Source organism: Camelus bactrianus, chromosome 21 (genome assembly GCF_048773025.1).
Source record: "Camelus bactrianus isolate YW-2024 breed Bactrian camel chromosome 21, ASM4877302v1, whole genome shotgun sequence".
Taxonomy (NCBI): Eukaryota; Metazoa; Chordata; class Mammalia; order Artiodactyla; family Camelidae; genus Camelus; species Camelus bactrianus.
Genome location: NC_133559.1, coordinates 22,848,191 through 22,870,332, shown reverse-complemented (window position 1 = coordinate 22,870,332; position 22,142 = coordinate 22,848,191). Strand labels below are relative to the sequence as shown.

General features: G+C 39.0%; 1 pseudogene; it reads left to right on the top strand.

The window, feature by feature from the left end:
• LOC105069016 (small ribosomal subunit protein eS4, X isoform-like) overlaps nucleotides 1–15,759 on the top strand; it is a 116,375-nt pseudogene extending 100,616 nt beyond the window's left edge.
• Nucleotides 15,760–22,142: the final 6,383 nt, after the last annotated feature.

The following is a 22,142-nucleotide window of genomic DNA, read 5'->3' as shown; positions in this document are numbered from 1 at the left end:
ATCTGCCCTGACTGAGAGCTGGACCTCAGCGTCCGCCAATGTTTTATGGGGCTGTCTGCAGCAGCCCCCTTGGCGCCAGCCAGGAGCACCTGCTGTTTCCTTGCCCTTCTCCTGACCTTCATTGCCCATCCCCTGCTGGGCACAGGCATTCCTTCCATCCAGAGGGGTTATGGGGTTTGCATATCTGCAATCATCTAGTTGCCGGTCTACCGGTGAGTTTATTTCCAGAAAAAAAATGATTGCGCATTAAACTGAGGAAATATTTACCTAAAAGAACCCTTTATGTGAAATCCAATGACTTGTTGGCAATCATGTCCCCTTTGGTGATTTTCTTCCCAAAGTTCTTGCTCTTCCATTTTTATTATCCATAATGACTAAAGAAAAAACAAGGTCTAATTAGAGTCCAGGAAAAGAATGCATGTTTCTTCAGAGGAAGAATCTAGAATTTCCTTTAGGAATCTGATGTTAGGTGCTCACTGCTCCTAACCCCATGACTGCCACTGTCACCACTCCAGGACTTCAGACTCGGTAATTTAGGAATCTCGATCTCTTTGCTTCATTCTGGACTCAGGTGTTATTTTTCATCGGACAGTTTTACGTGTCAGTAGCACTTGAGTTCAATAGGCTTTGAAGGGCCAGCAAGGGAAACTTACCACTATCTGCAGTGCTGCCCCTCTGGGAAAAACTGCTACACATACTCAAAAATAAATGTGCAGCAGTAGCAACCTCTCCTTACCTCATCTCCACACTCAGGCCCCGCCCCTCACCCTACGGAAGGCACTGGGCAGTCAGCAACAGTAAGAGGAGACACAGAACTCATCTGCTCACCACTCCTTACCATTTTCTTCTTAGTTCAATTTTCTTTCTCCTGAATTACATCTTTCAGTAGCTTCTTCTGCACGGTTCTTTTGTGCTAAATTCTTTCAGTCTTATTTTGTCTGAAAATGTCTTTTCGTGGGGGGAGATTTTATTCTTAATTTGCTATAGAATTTAGGTTAATATTTATTTTCTCTTAACACTTTGAGGATATTTCTCCACTGTCCTTTGACTTCTGTCAATGCCTGTTGAGAATCTCCAGCTGGTTGGACTGTCATTCCTTTGTTGTTAACTTGTCTTTTTGCTAAAGTTGCTTTTATTATATTTCTTTGTCTTTGATATTCTGTAGCTTCATTAAGATGGGTCTAGATGTGGGTTTATTTTACTTATTTTACCAAGAACCCTGTCATGCTTCTTGAGTCTTAGGACTGTTGTTTTTAATCAATGCTGAAAAAATTCTTAGCTGCTCTATCTTTGAATATTACCTCTCCACCATTCTCTTTATTCTATCTTATTGAAATCCCTCATGGATGTACGCTTCCTCTTCTATATATTCAAGGTCTCTTGATGTCTAATATTTCCAACATTTTCTTTGTTTTTTTCAGTGCTTTTCTGATAATTCTTCAGATTTATCTTCTAGTACACTAGTTTTCTTTTTAGACATACCCAGCATTTTTAGCCTATCCACTAATTTCAGCATCTACATGCTCTCATTTATAAAAATTATATTTAATTATTTTTAAATATACCTATTCTTTTTATAATCTTATGCTTTATATTATTCCTTCTCTTATGTCACTTTAAGCACACATATTTGACAGTCTCCACCTGATAGTTCTATTAATTGATGTATTGTCACTCATAAGGAATTGTTTCTCTGATGTTTTATAATTTTGGAGTGTGAGCTTATCTTCGTTGTACCTTTATCTATGGAAATCTTGTGTGCCTTCAGTTGAAGTATTCCTCCAGAGAGGTTCTGCCAGCTGTAAGGCCCTAAATCGTTCATACACTCTTCTCTCAATTTAGGAGTTCCTAGCCGACCATTCTTTTCACAAGGTTTTTGTGTGCCCAGTGTTCAAAAGTAAGGAATGGCTACACTTGCTTTGAAAACGTTTCAAGAATAAAAGTCCTTCAACTGAAAGGTTCTCTGTAAAGCAGCCCACTTGGTGTAAGAAGAAACCATACCTAAAGCATCCAATGCCACTGGCAAGCATCTAGTAAACTGAAATGAGACCAGACCTTTACTTTATTCAAAAAGCCAAAATTAGGGCCTGAAGTTTCTCATCCTCTTGTCTCCATGACCGGTCACAGAGATAAGTTATATAATTTAAATCCGTCATATCTTCTGGGCAATACTTAACAACTCCAGTCATCATGGATTTTTTTTAGAGGGAGGATCTAATTTCCAGGATTTAATCCATGGTTCCTGTACAAGCTGACTCCGCATGCTTAAGTGCTTCCATGGCTCCCTCACACAACTGGGGACTGTGACCTTCCTCCGAAAAATTCCCTGCATCTCAGCTTTTACTTGTCTACTACCACCCCCTGTTAATCAACTCAGAACCTCCCACTTTTCTCTGGTTTCTTTAGTGCCTTCCTTTTAGCTTATTTCCATTCTTTAGCTAGCCCCCTCAATTCGAAAAATAAGCTTGAGCCTGATTTTCAATCTCCATTTCTCTTTCTGTTGAGGTCTATGTTGTACAACTCTCTCTTCTCCATTAGTATTAATCATAAATGTCTAGAGCAGAAGCCCTCAAACTTTTTGGTCTCAGAGTCCTTTTATACTCTTAAAAATTATTGAGGATCCCAAGGAAAGTTCACATGGATTTTAATTATTGACAATTTCTGTATTAGAAATAATAACTGAGAATTTTTAATATGTATTTATTTACTTTAAAATGACAGTAGTGAACTCATTATGTGTTGATATAAATAGCGTATTTTCCTCCCCCCAAAAAACCCAACCCTATATTTTCCAAAGCATAAAAAATAGTGGAAAGAGTAGCATTGTTTTATATATTTGCAAATTGTTTAATGTCTGGCTTAGCAGAAGACAGGTGGATTCTCACATCTGCTTCCACTTTGAATCTTTTGCAATACCACATTTCACATGGTAAGGAAAACCTCCACTATTCATTCACAGATACTGAGGATGAAAAAAGGAAAATATTCGTATTATTATGAAAATAGTATTGAACTCATGAAGATCCTGAAAGAGACTCAAGGACCCTCAGAGGTCCATGGGCCATGCTTTGAGTACCTCTACAAAGGGTAAATCCCACCCAGTCCACCCCAGGCCTGGAAACACCACACACTAATCTAATTTCACTGAGGTCACCCTAAGATAGGAGTTTGAACAGCATTCATTAGAATGGTGTGACCACTTTATAGTTCAGTTTGCACACTGCCCCTCTCAGCATGACTTATCTTTGGAAGATGTATCACATGTTGCATTTGCATAAGCCTGGATAAGTAGGGAGTTGAATCACTGGTCAATGAATGGAAAAAAATGCATGCAAATAAAACGAAATTACAAGACTCTTTTCCCACTTCCCTTAACGTTACCCAAGCCACTCTCAAGCCATTTTTCTCCCTAATTTATTTTAAATACCATCGTTCTCCCTAACAACACAGTTAGGTTTTATTATTCTGTTTGAATTAATCTGTTAATTGACCCTAGGTTTCTCTTTGCTTGTCTCTCTGTTTCTCTTTCAATTTTCAGTAGTGTTAAAGAACACATACTCTGGTATCTGATAGACATGGCTTTAAATCCTAGAGTTTTCACTTTATCAGTGAGGTGGCATTCAGCAACAAGCAGCTGGAAACCAACCAGAAGTGGCTTAAGAGATAAGAATATTTATTATGTCTCATATTAAGTCATAAAATAGGGTGATACTAGATTAGTTAACTCAGCAGGGTCTTTCCATCTCATCTCTGCCATCTTCATTACATCACCTTTGTTCTTTGGTTTTCTTCCTTTGTGTTTGCTTGATGTCTTCAAGTCACCCACATGCCATAGCAGAGCATCCCAGAGGCAGGGAAAGTGAAAAGAATCTTTTTAAGGATAAGCTTTCCAGAAGCCCCAGAGAGGATTTCTTCTCATGTCTCATTGGCCCACATTGTGTCTCGTTGTCATGACTGAACCAATTACTTGGCAAGGGGAAGACAGCACCATGATTGAAACAGACCAATTAAAGATCACCCCGGGGGCTGAAAAGGGACTCTGCCCTGCAGTGGTGAAAAATATTGGTATTCTTTTTGTAAAATGAAGGAGGGAATAGCTGTTGCATAGGTGACCAATAGCATTTCCCATCTTCTTTCTAGCTGTGTTACCTCGGAGAGGTCACTGAACATCTCTCAGCCTCACCGTCCATATCAATTAAATTCAGATAGTAATAGTATCTACCATCTAGGTTTTTATGAGGATTAAATGGGATGTTCATGAGCAGCACTTAGCGCAGTGCCTGACACATAATAAGTACCCAATAAATGTTAGCCATTAATTTACCATTGAATTTTCAGTGAATTTTGTAATTAGATATTCTTCCTGATGTCTTATCTGACTGTCCCTTCTCTCTTAGCAGCTAATAACATCTTCTGTAATAACCTATCACGTGATTAAAAGATTTTCTTCTTTATGCTTTAATCACTGAGCTGCTTCTTTGCTACTGTCCCTTTGCCATTTATTGAATTTACTTGAAGTACAAGAGTAGACTCAATGCTACATTAAAGGAAAACACTGAGTATTAAAGGAGAATTACTATAATTCTGGCTATAATATGGCTTACTCCATTTGAAATGCCCAAGTAGAATATTTGCTTTTACAATAAGCTATTGTAGACTGGTATTTGGCTAATAGTCCACCATGATCCTTAGGTCTTACTATGTCTCAACATGCCATTCCCCTTCCAATTACTTTTTCACCACTATACATCCCCTTCTGGTTGAACTGGGCTAAGTGTTTACATTTCGTTCCACACAAAATAATAGACTTCTTTCAGGGAACTGCTTCAGATGCCTGTGAAACAGAACATCAAAAGGAGAAATCTTTCGAGTATAAAGTTCCATCAGCTTGATTTCACAATATTTTCCTTGCAGTTACGTGTAACTCTCGGCAATGATGCAGGGAATGCTATGAACGATGTATGTACATTATATGTTGGTTAAAAAAAATTATTGCTAAAATATCCACATGTCTTAGGAGAGTGAAAAATATATAAATCATCTCAGTGTTTCAAATGTTTGTGTTCTTTATATGCTTTGCAATTATTTCCCTGAGCAATTCCTCAGGATAATTTTATGAATATCATCTTTGTAAATAAGGCTGCATGGAACAATAGAGAGAACCCTGGCCTGGGAATCAGGTGAGGTGGGCTCCAGCCTGCTTACGGGATGATTATCTGTGTAGCCTCAGGTAATTTATGTGTTCCTTCTGGACTTCCATTTCCTCATTGTCCACACTGAACTTTGTAGCTCTGATATGCTAAGCAGGGCTGATACTGCCAACCTTAGTTGCATCCTGGAATTTGAAAATTCCTTCGTAGCACTGTGCTCATGTAGTGTCCACTCCAGTGAGGTACTTGGGGCGCTCACCAAGCACGCACACAAGCTCCTTCCCTCAGCAGACTACATCTGAGCTGTGTCTGTGTGGTTCCCTTCTGATCCACAGCTGTGCTGTCTGCTTTTATGTGTCAAAAGAGCAGTTTCTGGTGTCTTTTGTAGATGTGATTCGGCTATGTGAAAATGCAACAGTAGCAAATGAAGAAAATATCTCAGTATTTTTGAAGATGAAATAGCTCAGGGTCCCAGAGATCATTTAGAAATCCTCCCTCCACAGACAACCCCCTCATTTTTCAAGTAAAAAAACATTGCTGCAGCAAGTCGGATATGGAGTAAGACTGGAACCCAGATCACTTGTCTCGGAGACAGTGGAATTTTCACTGAAGCATGTTACTGCTTCCAAATACACCACAGTGTCAATATCAGGGATTAGCCACTGATATAAACAGAAAATTATAAAAATGTGTTCACAAGGTTTTATGGTCTACAAGCAACTTACATCTCTGTTATTTCAATGGAACCTCACTGCAAAGAAAGCTGACGCTTGGAAGGGTTAAGTGACTTGCACAGTGTCACTCAGCCAGGCAGTAAAAGAGCCAGCCTTGGAGGCCAACTCCCCTGATTCTGGTCTTGTATGTTTCCTGAAATTAGCCCTGCCCTCCATCAAACAGGCTGATTACCAGGGAATGAAGTAGATCTTTCCACTGCTTCTGGCTGCTGAGGGATCAACCTGAAAAAGGTTGGTCCAGTTGGCAATATGCTCCAAGCTATTCACATGTTCTAATCTACCAAGATCAACACCATAATTAAGTTTACTTTTAGGAAACTCCTGAACAGAAAACCAACCAGAAGCCAGGTGGTCCAGGAGATTTTTTTTTTTCCTTTTTTGATGCCCTAAAATGGCTCATTTCTACACATTTATATATTAATATTCAATTATATAAATGGTGGTTCATACAGACAAACATCACTAGATAGACTATTTTTTATCCAAATTTTTTCATCACACAATATTAACAATGTCTTACATTTACAATAGGGAGTTGCAGCATAGTGGTCAAGCAGAAGGGCGCCAATGGTCACATCAGCGTTCAAACCATGGGTCTATAACCTGTCATAGTCCTCATTCATGTAATGCAGCTAAAACTGTAGTACATACATCATAGTCATTAAGAGAATTAAATGTGGCAATACCTATAAAGGTCTTAAAATTGTACCAAGCACACAGTAAGCATATGATAACTGCTAGGTATTATTATTATTTATATAATGAGTGTCATATTGTTCTCATTTTACAAACAAGGAAACTGATTCAGAGAGATTAGTGATCTTCCTAAAGTCACAAAGTTTTAAGTGCCCTTATGAGAATTTATTTGCTAAAATCTTATTAAACACTAATTTGAAAAGACACATGCACTCCAATGTTCCTAGCAGCACTATTTACAACAGCCAAGATATGGAAGCAACCCAAATGCCCAACACAGATGAATGGATAAAGAATAGCATATATATATAATGGAATATTACTCAGCCATTAAAAATGGAATTTTGCCATTTGTAGCAATGTGGGTGGACCTAGAGGGTATCATGTTTATTGAAGTAAGTCAGAGAGAGAAAGTGTATGAGATCACTTACATGTGGAATCTAAGAAATTCAAATGAATTATGTATGTGAAATAGAAATAGACTCACAGGCAAAGAAAATAACCTAGTGGCTACCAAAGGGGAGAAGGATGGGGGAGGGGCAAATTAAGGGTATGGGATTAAGAGATACAAACTACCATTTATAAAATAGATAAGCAACAAGGATATATAAACAGCTCATACAACTCAATAACAAAAAAACAAACAACCCAATCAAAAAATGGGCAGAAGACCTAAATCAACATTTCTCCAGTGAACACATACAGATGGCCAATAGGCACAAGAAAAGATGCTCAGTATTGCAAATTATTAGAGAAATGCAAATCAAAACTACAATGAGGTATCACCTCACACCAGTCAGAATGGCCATCATTCAAAAGTCCACAAATGATAAATGCTGGAGAGGGCATAAAGAAAAGGGAACCCTCCTACACTGTTGGTGGGAATGTAATTTGGTACAGCCACTATGGAAAACAGTATGGAGATTCCTGAAAAAACTAAAAATAGACTTACCATATGATCTAGCAATCCCACTCCTGGGCATATACCTGGAGGGAACTCCAATTCAAAAAGATACATGCACCCCAATTTTCATAGTAGCACCATTTACAATAGCCAAGACATGGAAGCAACCCAAATGCCCATCAACAGGTGGCTAGATAAAGAAGTTGTAGTACACACACACACAATGGAATATTACTCAGCCATAAAAAATAATGAAATAATGGCATTTGTAGCAGTATGGATGGACCTACAGATTATCATACTAAGTGAAGTAAGTCAGATAAAGACAAATATCATATGATATCACTTATATGTAGAATCTAAAAAAAGATGGCACAAACGAACTTATTTACAAAACAGAAACAGACTCACAGACATAGAAAACAAACTTTTGGTGACCAGGAGAGGAAGGAAGTAGGAAGGGATAAATTGGGAGTTTGGGATTAGCAGATACAAACTACTATGTACAGAATAGATAAACAACAAGGTCCTACTGTAGAGCACAGGGAACTATAGTCAAGGGCCTGTAGTAACCTGTAATGAAAAAGAATATACGTGTGTGTGTGTGTGTGTGTGTGTGTGTGTGTGTATAACTCAATCACTATGCTGTGTACCAGAAACTAATACAACATATTTCAATAAAAAATTAAACTTAAAAATAAAAAGACTAATTGGTGTCAGGCTGAGAGCAAAAACAAGAATAGGGGAGAAAAGAAGAGGAGTGACAGGCTGGCTGGGTGGAAGGGACCCCTAAAGGACCACATGATAGAGCCCTGAGCTGTATGTCACCAATTTCACACTATTGCTATATTTAATAAGTGACCAGTCTGTGCTTCCCTGCTTTCCTCAAGTGGTTTGGTTTTCCCTCAAAGGGTGACAACTACAGAAGAATCAGATCAAACAGAAAAACACAATTTGGGTTGCTTATTAAGACAGACTCTAAGGGAAAAGCCAGTTGTGTCTAGGTCTCTACCATGTGACATAAATCTGTTTAATTTTAAACTGTGCTCATAGGGTGCAAAGAGCAGGAGGGATGGATTAGGAGTTTGGCCTTAATAGATACACATTACTGTATATAGAATAGATAAACAACAAAGACTTAATGTATAGCACAGGGAATTATATTCAATTTCCTGTAATGAGCTATAATGGAAAAGAATCTGAAATATCTTTATATACATATATATATCTGAATCGCTTTGCTGTACACATGAAACTAACATTGTTAATTGACTACACTTCAATAAAAATAAGAATTAAAAAAACAAATAAATCTGTTTAAATTTGAAAGTGTATCAGTCATGTGGGCATAAACTTCTTTTCTTATGAGTCTGTAGGTTAATAATACTCTTAGGTAACAGTAAGAAAAAAATCAACCTAATTATCAACTAAATTACCTATGGTATTGTTGCTGTTTTCATTTTTAATTCATCTTGGACTGGTCAATACCTTGTTCAACAAGTCTACAATAATGTTAAACAAGGTACTATGGAAGTATCTAAATGTTTATTCTCAATTTCTGTTCTTATCTCTTTACAGAGCAGTAACAGTTTGTGAACCAGCAGGTACTTCTCATAGTTTGAGGAGTGTCAGCATAAATATAAGGACATTTATGGTCAAGTTCATGAGAAACTCAGAAGTGGTCCCAGGGTTAAACTGGAGGCTCCATGACATTAAAAAGACCCAGGTTTTATTATTATTATTATTGTTGTTGTTGTTGTTGTTATTATTATCTTGTTAATATCCCACAGGGTATTGGTTTCCATCCTCAGGCTTGTAAATGGCCACAAGCTCCCCAAGCCCCGGTTACCTCCTCACTCAACATTATCCACAGCAGGAAGGGAAAAGTAAGAGCAAAGGGGCTTTCTCCTCATGTCGTTCTATCTTCACTCAAAGTGTAATATCCTGTCTAGAAATGCTCCCAAAGGTCCCCCAATTCATCCAAAACTGCCTCTATACCAAACATGCAAAGAAGAATGGGACCACTGTGGCTGAAAGAAGACAATGAGGACGCAGATCCTTAGGGCTCCACAGCACACTGCCATCTGAAAGCACCTTGGGACTTTGGCAAAGAAGAACCAGGAATGGCTGGTAGGAGAGAAAAGAAGTGTCTGCCACAGAAGTCTTAGCTCTGCCCAGATCACAGGGGGGTTAAAGAAGTCTGCCCTCAGGGAAAATGTGGCATTCTGCAAGGATGAAGGATGTACTCAAATTTTTTAACGTGACAATCATTTCTTATCCATTAGAAACGTCTGGAAATCAGAAACAACCAGAAGGCAGGTCTCCTATTCATTGCCTCCTGAACAGGTCTTTGAACTTCTTAAGTCTCCTTTTCCTTGTTTGTAAAAGGGGCTTACAGCAGGACTTTCTTCAGGGATGTGTTATGAGGGCTTTAAGAGCTAACAGCACTTACAAAAAGCCCTGGCATGCGGCAAGCCCTGAGTAAACCTTACCTTACTGTTATTGCTAAGTGGTTATGGAGACGAATTTTGAATTCCTGCATAACTTAGCGTCACTATTAGAAAAATCATAAGAGTTTGAGTCTGGATACTTGAGCAATTTCCGGGGCTGGTTTCACGTAAACACACAGTAAGGGAAGACTGAGCACATAGAGAGAAATTTTATGGGCAGTACATGGGACTTCTGAAAGAAGAATGTCAAGGCGCTCACTCGGAACCAAAGGAAATTCAGGAAACCCAACGTTGTCTCAGAGTCCAGCAAAACCTAAGAAGCAGTGTGAAAGTACAGGCCTCCCACAGTCCTGCTTCCCCTAAGCCACTTTGGGGGCTTATCTGAAGAAGTTCCAGGAAGAGCTGTGGAGCAGCAGAGCTGCGAGCTGCCCTTAGAGGTGGTGCTAAGGTTGTGATGCTGTGCTGTCTGCTTGCCAAGGAGCTATTCCAGGAAGCAAGACACTCTGGAATGACCCAGAGGACCTTCTGACAGGAGCAACTGGGAATGACCACAGCCAACAGAAAATGCGGCTGGGAGTCACTGCATGCAAAGTATAGGAAGGAATGGTCACCAGGAGATTGGACGACCACTGGCATTGCCTGTCACTGAGGGCCATGAGCCACAAAAGCTATTGCCATCAATAGCAATTTCTAAACAAGAGTGCTGGAAACTGCCAGTGGAACTGATCCTTACTGTTCAAAGCAGCAGACCCTAGGTCAGAACTGAAAGATCTTATTGCTCAGAAGTTCTGGCCCTCCTCACCATCTGGTCAGGGGATCAAAGTGCTAGTAATTGAACAACAAACTGTAGAGGGAACAGCTTGGGCTCAGAGCCTAACGACCTGGACTTGAGTTCTGGATTTTCCATTCTGTGACCTTGGGTAAACCCCTTAATACTCTGAGCTTCAGAGTATTTAATGGGTTAACATATATGAAAATGCCTTATAACATATAAGGTACCAGGAAAATCAGAAACATTGTAATCGGTTTTTTTTTCAGTATATTCCTCAATGAAGAGCAAAATTAACAATTTTGCACAAGAGAAACTAAAGAGAATATAGCCCTAGTAAATCTGAGTAGGGGCCCAAGCCAGTTTTAGAGACCCTTAACAGGAAACTAGCTGAAAGTTCAGATGAGGTTTGGAGAAGGAGTGTCTCGCTAATGACTCAGATCAGATTCAAATTTGTGATCTCAAGTCCTTGGGCCTCTGCATAGATGTGGTACAAGTTTTCAGTTGCTTAATGGGTCTGCAATCCCATTTTGTTTCAAATGAAAAACCACCTGAAAGTTTCCTGAAGAGGGTTTTTTAGAAAAAAAAAATTAAGCATAACATATCTGTGGTTGATCTTCTGTCAGTATAGTCCCTTCCAAAGTTCCTTGGGAAAACCAGAAGGCAGCAATGTTTCAGCAGTTGGGAGAGAAGGACACATTACAAAATGTGATCACAACTGCTGTGTTGAGTCAGGACACCCTTCCGAGGCGTGCAGACTGGTGCTCTGTGAGGGCAGCCACGCTCTCCACCCCTCACCACCAGTCTCGAGGATTTCCTGCACACATCTGAGTAGTGACACTGCCTCCCTGCCTCCCTTGCCTTGGGCACCGTCTTCTGTTTTGGCAACTAGTGGTGCTTCTGAAAGACTCCATCTGCCTATCCACTTTGAGTTTCCACTGCACTGACATCTGGGATTCAGAAACTATTCAATCTGCTGTCAACAGAGACTCCCTTACAAAAAAAAAAAAAAAAAGAAAGAAAAAAAAAACACTCAAGAAATAATCCAAACACTAAAATGAAACAGAGAAACAGCATTCTTTTTTGTCTTGTTTTTCAAATAGAGCTTTCCATCCCCGACGTGTTTATTCTATAATTAGAAAGTGTGTTGTAGAAAGAGTGTTATGATCACCCTCTAAAAATCTTGTTTTTGTAATACTGAATTTATCATATGATATTAATTTGGGGAAAGAAAAAAAACAGGAAAGCAGCTAAAGCACCAGGAGTTCTGCAGAGCAGGACGGTGGAGTATCAGAGGCAACAGGAATACCTAAAACCACCATAATCATGTCTACTAATGATTTCAGGCATGAGTGTGATGAAACTGTTTAGCTCTAGTCCGTACTGACTCTTCTCAAGACCACTGCAATAGACTGAAATGATTACCCCAGTTTTCCCCTCCTCTGATTCAATCTCCAGGAATCACTGTCTTGAATCCCAGGGCTGCTCATTCCCTCGCTCTGGTCAGAACCGTTTTAGCAGAACTTCATCACCTACACAACCAAGGACTGCCCCCAAACTTGGAACCCAAGGCGCCTTCAAGTCCTTTTCTGCAGAGGTGATACTGCTTCCCCCAGGGCATATTTGAAAATGTGTGAGGATTCTTTTCAGTAGTCAAAATGCCATGGAGCACTGCTGGCTTTTAGAAAGCTGGGACCAGGGACACACACTCCTTAAGATGACAAAGAACCACTTACCCCCCCAAAACCGGTAGAGAAACTCTGAGCTTAAATTTGCAACTTTTCCTAACTTTATTTTCTACTCCTTCCTGTCACACCCAACATCCCAGCCACCTTGACTAGTCCCATCTCTAACTTCAATGGCTCTGCTCACACTGATATCTAGTCTGAAAAGTCCTCCCCAACTCACTGATCTTTGCCACTCTCAATCCTTCAAAACATAGAATAAACAGTTTCCATCCTGCAGTCAATACTCTTGTGGCCCCACATGACTTTGCTCATCTCTCTGCTTTAACACTCACTGTATCCTGACTTACAGTACTGCCATTTGTATTACTCTTGTCTCCATCACCAAACAATACTTTCCCGGAGGACAGGACCTGCCTCATTCAGCTTATATATCTAAAACACTAAGCACTCATTTAGTGCCTGGTACTTACTAGATTTACTGAATTTCATTGAATTACAGACGTCATTTTCAAATATTTTTTCTATCAAATGTACGTGGGGACATTCCAAAATTTCTTAACTACTAGTAGATTTAATACATAAAGTCTTACTAGTTCTCCTTAGGCAAAAAAAATTTGACTGAATTGAAAAAATGGTTGGTTTCCTGCCCCTGTTAACTGAGACAGGGTTAAGTCCTTTCAAAAAAAAAAAAAAAAGAATCAAAAGGAGTTAGTCTTCCAAAAGTCACAAGGAAAATGAAAATGTGATTTTTTCGTGTTACCCAGTGAGATCTTTGTGTACACGTAGCTCCCCAAATGACTAAACTTTACAAATTTCACTTGAATTTAATTCAACTTTCCAAAAAAAAAAAAATTTAAGTCACCTTTGGACTGGGATGAAACGTGGAAAATTTCATCTCAAAGTAAGATTTTTTTTTTTTCTAGGAAGCTGTGAGCAAATAAAAACAAGGGTTGGTGGAGGCATTTTACCACTTCTACCACAGGACGGGTCACTGCCAACGCCACACTTGTTGATGAGACATTTGGCAAAAGGCCTGCTACAGAAACACAGTCTGTGACTTTATTTTGCTGGAGATTTCATCTGTGAAGATTTTCTTTTCCAGTTACAAAGTTCTCCCAAGGGGGACATAGCTGCTTTTTGGAAACCTGTGAAGTGTTGGCAAGCCCTGCCCTGTTTACCATGGAAACTTGTGCTTGGATAGAATTACAGTGTGTGACCTGGTACGAGCATAGATGGATGTCTGATGCCTGCTATTTTCTCTTCATGTTGATTTGAAAATTATAAATCACAAAACTAGATCAAATAACTTTGATTTCTCCAGTTCATTCGCTCATCATGGTATACAGTCATACCTACGCAGACTTGAAAATAGATTGGCGGACAACAGAAATATATGCTACAATATATTAGAACGTATGAGTTTGGTTCTAAATAATCTGCATTGGGTTGCCTGGAAAGGGAGTAGACTGTTTGTAAGCATGGGTGATTTAATATGTGTTTATCTGTTGTTTTTTTCTTAAGAAGTTACAAAATATCATACGGCTTCTAAATTGCTTTGATGGGTTATATTTGTTTAATGAGAAAGAAAAAAATGAACTAGCACTGCCTGTAAACAGATATGATCTGCTTTCCTCTAAATAACTGCTTAAAGCATCTGGCCCAGGATTGTGTAAGAAATTTGTTTTTATGTCTTTGGGAAATAGTTAACAGTCTGGTTCAGGACCTCATCACGTCTTGCCTGGATTACTGCAATCGTTTCTAATTTGATCCCAGACCACGGCTCTCACACCCCACCCTCAATTCTATTTGCCACACTCCTACTGGCACTGGCATTCAAACAACAGATCTGATCACCCCAATCCAATGGTTGAAACCCTTCTAAGGTTTTAGGAGTGCTTTGAGGAGAGAGTTAGCATGGCATGCAAAGTTCTGCTCTAGCCTTCCCCCTTGCCTCACACTCCTCTCACTCTGTATTCCACTGTACACGTGTCACTCTCTAAGGTACCACTCAGTTGAGCCTCTCTGCCTTTGAACTAGCCTCTCTCAAGCATCTAATGTCAACTCTGGAGCTCCCTGCCCTTCCCATGGCTTGCTCCCATTCATCTTACAGCTCATGTGCCCCTTTCTCTAGAAATTAACCCAAAGTTTCTCATCTAGGAAGAGTTTGACTCCCATAAGTGTTCTCCAGTAACACTGTGCAAATCTCCAGGATGGCAGCTGTCAACAGCACTGCATTCTAATAGCATGGAAGTTCCAAGAGACCCAATTTTAGGCAGAGCTTAACAAATATCCTGCTGTGCAGATGGTACTCGATAAAAATTGATCAAATTATGAGTGAACAAAAGAATGAATGAAGAATTAAAATTTTTGCGTTTACATTATACTTGTTTTCTGGTTATACTTTTAGACACTGCTAGTCTTGAATTTGCCATTTTGAAAGGATCTCCGTGATCAGAAATTATTTTTTCCCTTTTTACCACTTTGGGAAAACAAAGTAGGTTTAAGAACCAAGTTGCATTCAAAGAAAGTTTAGACAAGCTAAAAAGAATTGAAGAATGCTCTTTCCATGGCTAGCACAACCATGGGCCCAAGAAGGATCTGAAGTGTGTAGCAGCACCAAAGCACTGGATGCTAATAAACTGATGAATATGTTTGTTTCTCACCCATCTATCCATCCACACAAGCTTGAGAGAATGTCTCCCCCTCATCATTTTCGAAGGAATAGACTTAAGTACACTCCGTCAGGAGATGAAGTAAAGAAGGTCTGGATGCAACAGTTCATTAAGATTGATGGCAAGGTCCAAACTGATATAAACCTACCCTGCTGATATAACAGATGTCATCAGCCTTGACAAGACCAGAGAGAATTTCCACCTCTGCCATGACACCAAGGCACTTTGATGTTCATTGTATTACACCCAAGGAAGCTAAGTACAAATCGTACAAGGTGAGAAAGATCTCTGTGGACACAAAAGGAGTCTCTCCTCTGGTAACTCATGATGTTTACAACAACTACTACCCTGATCCTGTCATCAAGGTAAATGACACCCTTCAGACTAATTTGGAGACTAACCAGAATACCCATTTCATCAAGTTTGACACTGGTAACCTGAGTATGTTGACCAGAAGCGCTAACCTGGGAAGAATCCGTGTGATCACCAACAGGGAGCGGTCTTCTGGTTCTTTTGATACACTTCATGTGAAAGATGCCAAAGACAACAAACAGCCTTGCCACCTGCCTCTGCAACATTTTTGTTATTGGCAAAAGCAACAAGCCATAGATATCTCTTCCCTGAGGAAAAGTGACCCACTTCACCATTGCTAAAGAGAGAGACGAGAGGTTAACAGCCAAGCAGAGCAATGGGTGAAATGATCTCTAGGAGATATGATTGGAAGGGTCTTTGTACTTAATGGAAGATATTATGGTACGATTGAAAAACAAAAATAAGAGTGGCACAAGCCATTTAAGAACTAAATATTAATTATTAACACAGCTATTCATATGATTTTGTGACCTTCTACACTGTGTACATTACATTGTCCAACCCTGAGCATCTAAATAAAGATGCTAACTTTAGTTTATGACCAATAAATTGCCTTTAGTTATTGCACAGATAATGGTAATTTTCAGGATAAAATCATTTTAAATTCAGTTGAAAACAAAAGAATTAACGTAAGTGACCTTCTTTAGCACTTCTGGTAAAAAGTATGTTACTAATTTGAACCAGCATTAGGGTTTACAAATCCCCCTCAGATCTGAAACAATTTGCTTGCAGGATTTGTGACTTTACCACTTGTTTTCCTTCATTCCTGCATAGGCATTGACAGTTCAAAAAGCCCAATATTTAATTCTCGTGGCAATAAACCAAACTCCAGTCCAGAGCTCATACTTCCTGACATCTTCCACCCAGTCTCCAAGGGATAAAAGCAGTGTTTGAAATCAGCCTTCTATGTAGAAAAAAAAAATCTACAGTGTGATATGAAGTGCAACAGAATTTCTAGCCCCCAAAATACATCCCTCCCCATTCCCTGCCCTTACCTCTCAATGTCTGAAATTACTTTGACAAACAGAAACACACAGTGAGAGAGAATAGGCTTAAGACGTCAAAGACGTTTGTCCACCAACTTAAATTCACACTGCTTATTATGTTTCCCTTTTTGCCTTATTTTCCAGGAAGCTCAGAGACCAACTGATTGTTCAGTTGTAGTAAAACTTTTCTTCCTGCCTCAGTTAGAAGCCTCATCCCTTTTCCTGTATTTTATGGACTGGATGTTTGTGCCCCCCAAAATACATGTGTTAAAGTCCTAATCCCCCAGTGTGGCTATATTGGAAGTGGGGGCCTCTAAGGAAGTAATTAAGGTTAAATGAGAGCACAAGAGTGGGGCCCCTCCTATAGGACTAGCATCCATGCAGGAAGAGACACTCGAGAACTGGCCACTCTCCTTCTCCCTCCCTCCCTGCACACATATCAAGGAAAGGCCATGTGAGGACACTGTAAGAAGGCAGCCAGGAAAAGAGCTCTCACCAGAAACCAAAAGAGCTAGAACCCTGATCTTGGACCTGCAGCCTCCAGAACTGAGAAAAATTCATTTCTGTTGGATAAGACAGTATGTCCAAGCTGACTATTACATATACGATTCCTGTCTTTCTTCTTTTAATCTCCCTACCACTTACCTGGCACCCAGGCTCTAAACCCTGGTCCCTGTAAACTCTGCTGCGCTGCATCTCCCACTGTCCACCTACCAGTTGTAAAAACCTTGAAAAAAACATTTCATAAACTTAATGAAATCAAGAAGGGTAACAGCCCAGCACAATAATTTGAGAGCCACTCTTAGTCTATACCTGAAAGCTTAAAATTCATCTAGTCTATTGCTTTTCTGAGTATCTGCTATAATTTTATAAAAAGCAACAATGACTTTTTCCCTTCTTATATGTTAGTGTCCAGTTTTATAGGTGATGTTTCTGTAAAACAGGCAAAATTAACAAGTATGATACTGTGGCTTGATTTCATGGGACTGCGTGTCCTTAATGAAGGGGGCTTAATGGGCTTAATGAAGGAAGCCCCTTAATGGGGCTTCCTCCCGCCCCATTTTTTCATGTTTTTCTCCTTTTTCTAATTTTTAATATGATCCAGAATCCAGCCCCACTCTTACGTTCTCAAGCCTTTCCTTCCTCACACATTTTCAGCCAATGATCTCAATATTGCCTATTTCTTTGACATCATTCAGCTAAATTTGTGAAAACTGTTTTCTTCTCCTAAGACCTACTCCAGATAGCTATCCTGTAAGCCTTATGAACTACAAGATCTTCTAAGGGAAGTACAGATGTTTAGAGCTATAACAAGGCTAACCGTGTTTAATTAATAGTTTTTGTGCCAAGAAAAAAAAATCATTAAGATGACAAGTTTCCACTACAGGTCACATGCTTAAAACTTTCTTTAAAACTCCTCCTTATGAGCTAAAAATAGTCTGTATTTGCATTGAATAAAAAAATTATATTACTAGAATATTTGAGAAAAACCCATATAGGCTTTTTTCCTTAGGTGTGGAAGTAAAGAAATGACATTCATTTTTTTCAAATTTTTATTTGGTCATTCTTACAAAAGCAACTGAAAAGTGGTTGAACTTGTTGATTCCCGTGTGGATAGACTTCAGTGCGAGGTAATGTTAGTGAAACACAGGAAAAATAATAAACTGAAGTTAAATGTGATTTGAAAACACTCTATAAGCAACTGAGAAAAATTCTTAACCCTCTCCTGGATGAGCTTGTCAAGATTAGCGTCTTGGGCATTTAGAAGCTGAAAAAAGTTAAATGACTCCAGATGTAATAATGCCCAAATAGAGAAAGACCATTTCCACTGTCAAGCATGGATACAAGAGTCCCTCTACACAGGGTTCTGGAAACAACCATTGGTCGGGAAAGTGAGCATCAGATCTCACTTCTTTAAGAACTAAAGTACTTAGTGTTTTCTAGAAATGCCCCAAAAGAACTTCCCAGGACTGACATTCATGGTATTCCGTGGACTACTCCCCTCCCCAATACAGATCTTTCTAGTTTTTTATTTCAAAAGTACTTAGTGTTTTCTAGAAATGCCCCAAAAGAACTTCCCAGGACTGACATTCATGGTATTCCGTGGACTACTCCCCTCCCCAATACAGATCTTTCTAGTTTTTTATTTCACAATCACAGAACCTACTCTCCAGCGAAACTAAACCCCTCCTTGACCACACTACCTAAGGTCTTCCACCCAGCTTCTGCCCTTCTGCTGTCTTCTTCATAATACTTACCCCTGTCAGAAATTATCTAAGTCTACTGTCAGTCCCTAGTCTCTCAGAATGAAAGTCTCATGAGAACAAACATTTTTCCTTGTTTACTGCTGGATATTCAGGGTCTAGGACAGTATTTGTCATATAACAGGTACTCTGTAAATATTTATTGAATGAATGAATGAAACATTCCCCATAAACATCTGAACTTCATTGCCTCTATGTCTTGGCCTATAAAGTTCCCTCCATTTAGAATGCCTGTACTCTCTTTCCACACATCTTCATGGGCCAAGTAGTTTTATAGCATCTAGGCCTGTGTCTGAGTTGACAATGTGCAAGCTTCAGCTCCCTTCAAAGAACAGCAGATATTTAAGGGATCAGCCTGTGATTTTTTCTTTCATACACACAGACACACAAGTGCACATGCACACACATACATACACACACACTAGCACAGTATCACTCAGAAAACATTTATTATATTGATTAATGAGACTAATGTACCATTCTAGTTCTAAATGTGACTTCACTTTAGCTAGAAATTTAACAAGAAAAGTGGACCCACCATCTGGTTAGTGCTATGGCATAGCAGGAGAAATATATCAATACATGTGTTCAATCCACACAGAAACAGCAAGGGTGGCAAATTCTGATGTCAATTCAGATCATTAGTTAAGAAAACTTTAATTCAATTTTGTCATATTACCCTCAGTTGTCCCCTGCCTGGCTCCTGGGACATATCCAGGACTCCCTATGACATTCTGTGGGAGTTTGGAAAAAGAGAAGGAAAGAAGAAAACCCAGAATCTTCCCCAATCTACATAAATCTTCAGGGGCCTCCTGTCCATGGGTTTATGTCAAGCTGACCTCTGTTTTGCTCTAGTTGAAGAATCCAGCTTGAACAGGTCAGTCGTGATTTACGAAGGCAGAAAGAAAAATGCATTTGTTCATCTCTTGGACTCAGAGTCTTAATACCAGGTCAGTCATTCTAGTCCCACACATTTTTCCAACCACCAAATTCCCTTTTCTCCTCCCTCTTCCTCCATGCATTCAGTGTCAACAACCTATTCAGTAATAAGTTCTTTTAATACATTCTAAGAATTCTCATGGCTTATTACTCATTGACAGTAAGTTCTCTGACTACAAAAAAAGTCAATATTTAATCTCATCTTTTTCTCTGTGTTTCTTCTATGCTCATCCTTGGCCGTATAACACAGAAGTATGTCCTTTTTATTTCAAATTGCTATGTAATATCTCTAGCTGGGTCTAGAGGTGAATGTAATCTGCAGATGATAGCATAGTCAGTGCATTTATTTTGATTTTTTGACAAGTGTGAATGGTGACTTACAAACTGGCCAATGATTCCCAAGGTTCATTTTGTGATACCTAGGTTGTGATACGCCAAACGGTATCATAAAATTCTTAAGTATCTTAAAACTAAATTAATTTGGATTTACCTTCAAATTTCTGATATAAATATGGAGCAATAGCATTCCTTGACATAAAACATAACAAAAGTTGTATCTCCAGATTAGAAACTATTGTTTCCAGAGGCAGACTCAGTCCATTCGCGAAGATTGTTCTGTTACTTACTACAAAGTTTAGATGTTTTCTGATGATAATAAATGAATTCATGTTTGCTGCGTTCAAAGACTTTGTCTTTTAAAATATTCACCCTTCTTTAAGCCCTTGGAATTAGAAACCTGATGCGTGTGGGAAGGTTACACAGACAACTATTAGGAGTTGCACCAAGTGTTTCCTCCAGGCTTTAGGTTGGCTTGCTAAGGTTAAAAGACAGTGTAAGAGTTACCTTGTGGTCAAGGAAGAGAGATGCATACTCGTTGATGCTAATCCATTCTACTGATGCAGGTGAGAGTGAGACATGACTATGGCTTACTCACAAGACTGCCTTTAACCATGGCTTAAAATGCCCTATACCAGTTGGGACATGAATTAGAAATAAGAGGAGGAGACAGGGAAAGATTATCTGCACAGCCTCAGTCCCAACTGCACGTACACAGAGCTGGGAAGTATTTTGCTGGGTACCAGTGCACTCAACACAAATACATTTAGTGCCTATTAATGACATTTAGCACTTATTACTGAGTATTTACTTAGTACTTACTATGTGCCAAGGAGTGTTCTCTAACACATTAGTCCTTTAACACATTAGTCTTTTAAACCTCATGGCAGGTAACAGGCAGTAGGCTACTATTACTGTTTTCAATACTTTATAAATGAAGAAACTGAAACACAAAGAGAATAAGCAACTTGCCCCAAATCATACAGCCATTAAGTGAAGGAACTAGAGTTCAAAGCCAGGAATTTACAACTCCACAATCATTAACCACTCTGTTACCTGCCTAAGGGGTATAAGGCGTGCACATAAAACACTAGTGAAAGATATCTTGAAGTTACAGATTATTCAAAAAGCATTGCACAGGAATGAGGCAATGATGACAATCCAAGGGGTTGCACTGCTACAAACAACCTCAAAGACACAGCAGACTAACCTAGATCCGTACAGACTAATGTTACAAAAAAGGGGGCGATACCTTCATCATCACTAGAGGAAGACACTCCACAATTACCAAAGTAAGAAGCCATTTAAAACCATCCAGAAAAAATCATGCACTTGTTGTGGGCAAGTCAAATTACTAGGAAGCTTGGTAAATACTATAATGATGGGTTTTCCTGACTTATCTTTAAGGGGGAGTTAGATATACCCTTCTTGGCATGCCAGCCAAACAGGTATGCAAGAAAGGAAATGAACAAATACCAAGTATCGCCAATAGGCATCTTGAACAAATGTCACAATGATCATGAAGGCTCTAGAGGTGTTCTGAAGAATCTTCATGACTCCTTCAAAGTCATCCATCTCATAAGAATAAGGGACTGTATCCCTGCTCAGCACAAAGCCTTCTCCAGGCAACGTGAGCCACTAGCGATAGCTGTATCAGCGGAAATCAGATCAGAGCTCTGTTACTAGTTCATTGCTTGCTTTGTTTTTGCACTTGTGTCAATTAAAATGAATGAAAGGAAACACTTGCCTTATGAGATACAGGTTTCCTATTACAGTCAATCAAATAATCACATGAAATGCACCATTTTTAATCTATTCAATTACTTAGCAGATCACTTGGACAGTTATCTAGCCTTAATTAAATTCTTCTTTGGCACGTAAGAACTACAAATATTTCATTAATATTGATTTATTTTTGTAAAAGAAAAATACAAAGTTAAAAATTGAAGTAAACCTGCAAATTAAAAATAAAGGATATAAAAAATAAATGATAAAAAAATAAATTATATAAACATAGTCATCTAGAAGCAATATTAAGACACTTGGAGACAAGCAGAACATTTAACCATAATTTCAAATAACTCCTTTGTCAATCGCACATGAGTTGCTAATAAAAATTACATTTAAGTCTTTCTTATTTTTAATAAATTCAAAGACTTAACTCTTCAGCAACATAGTGTTT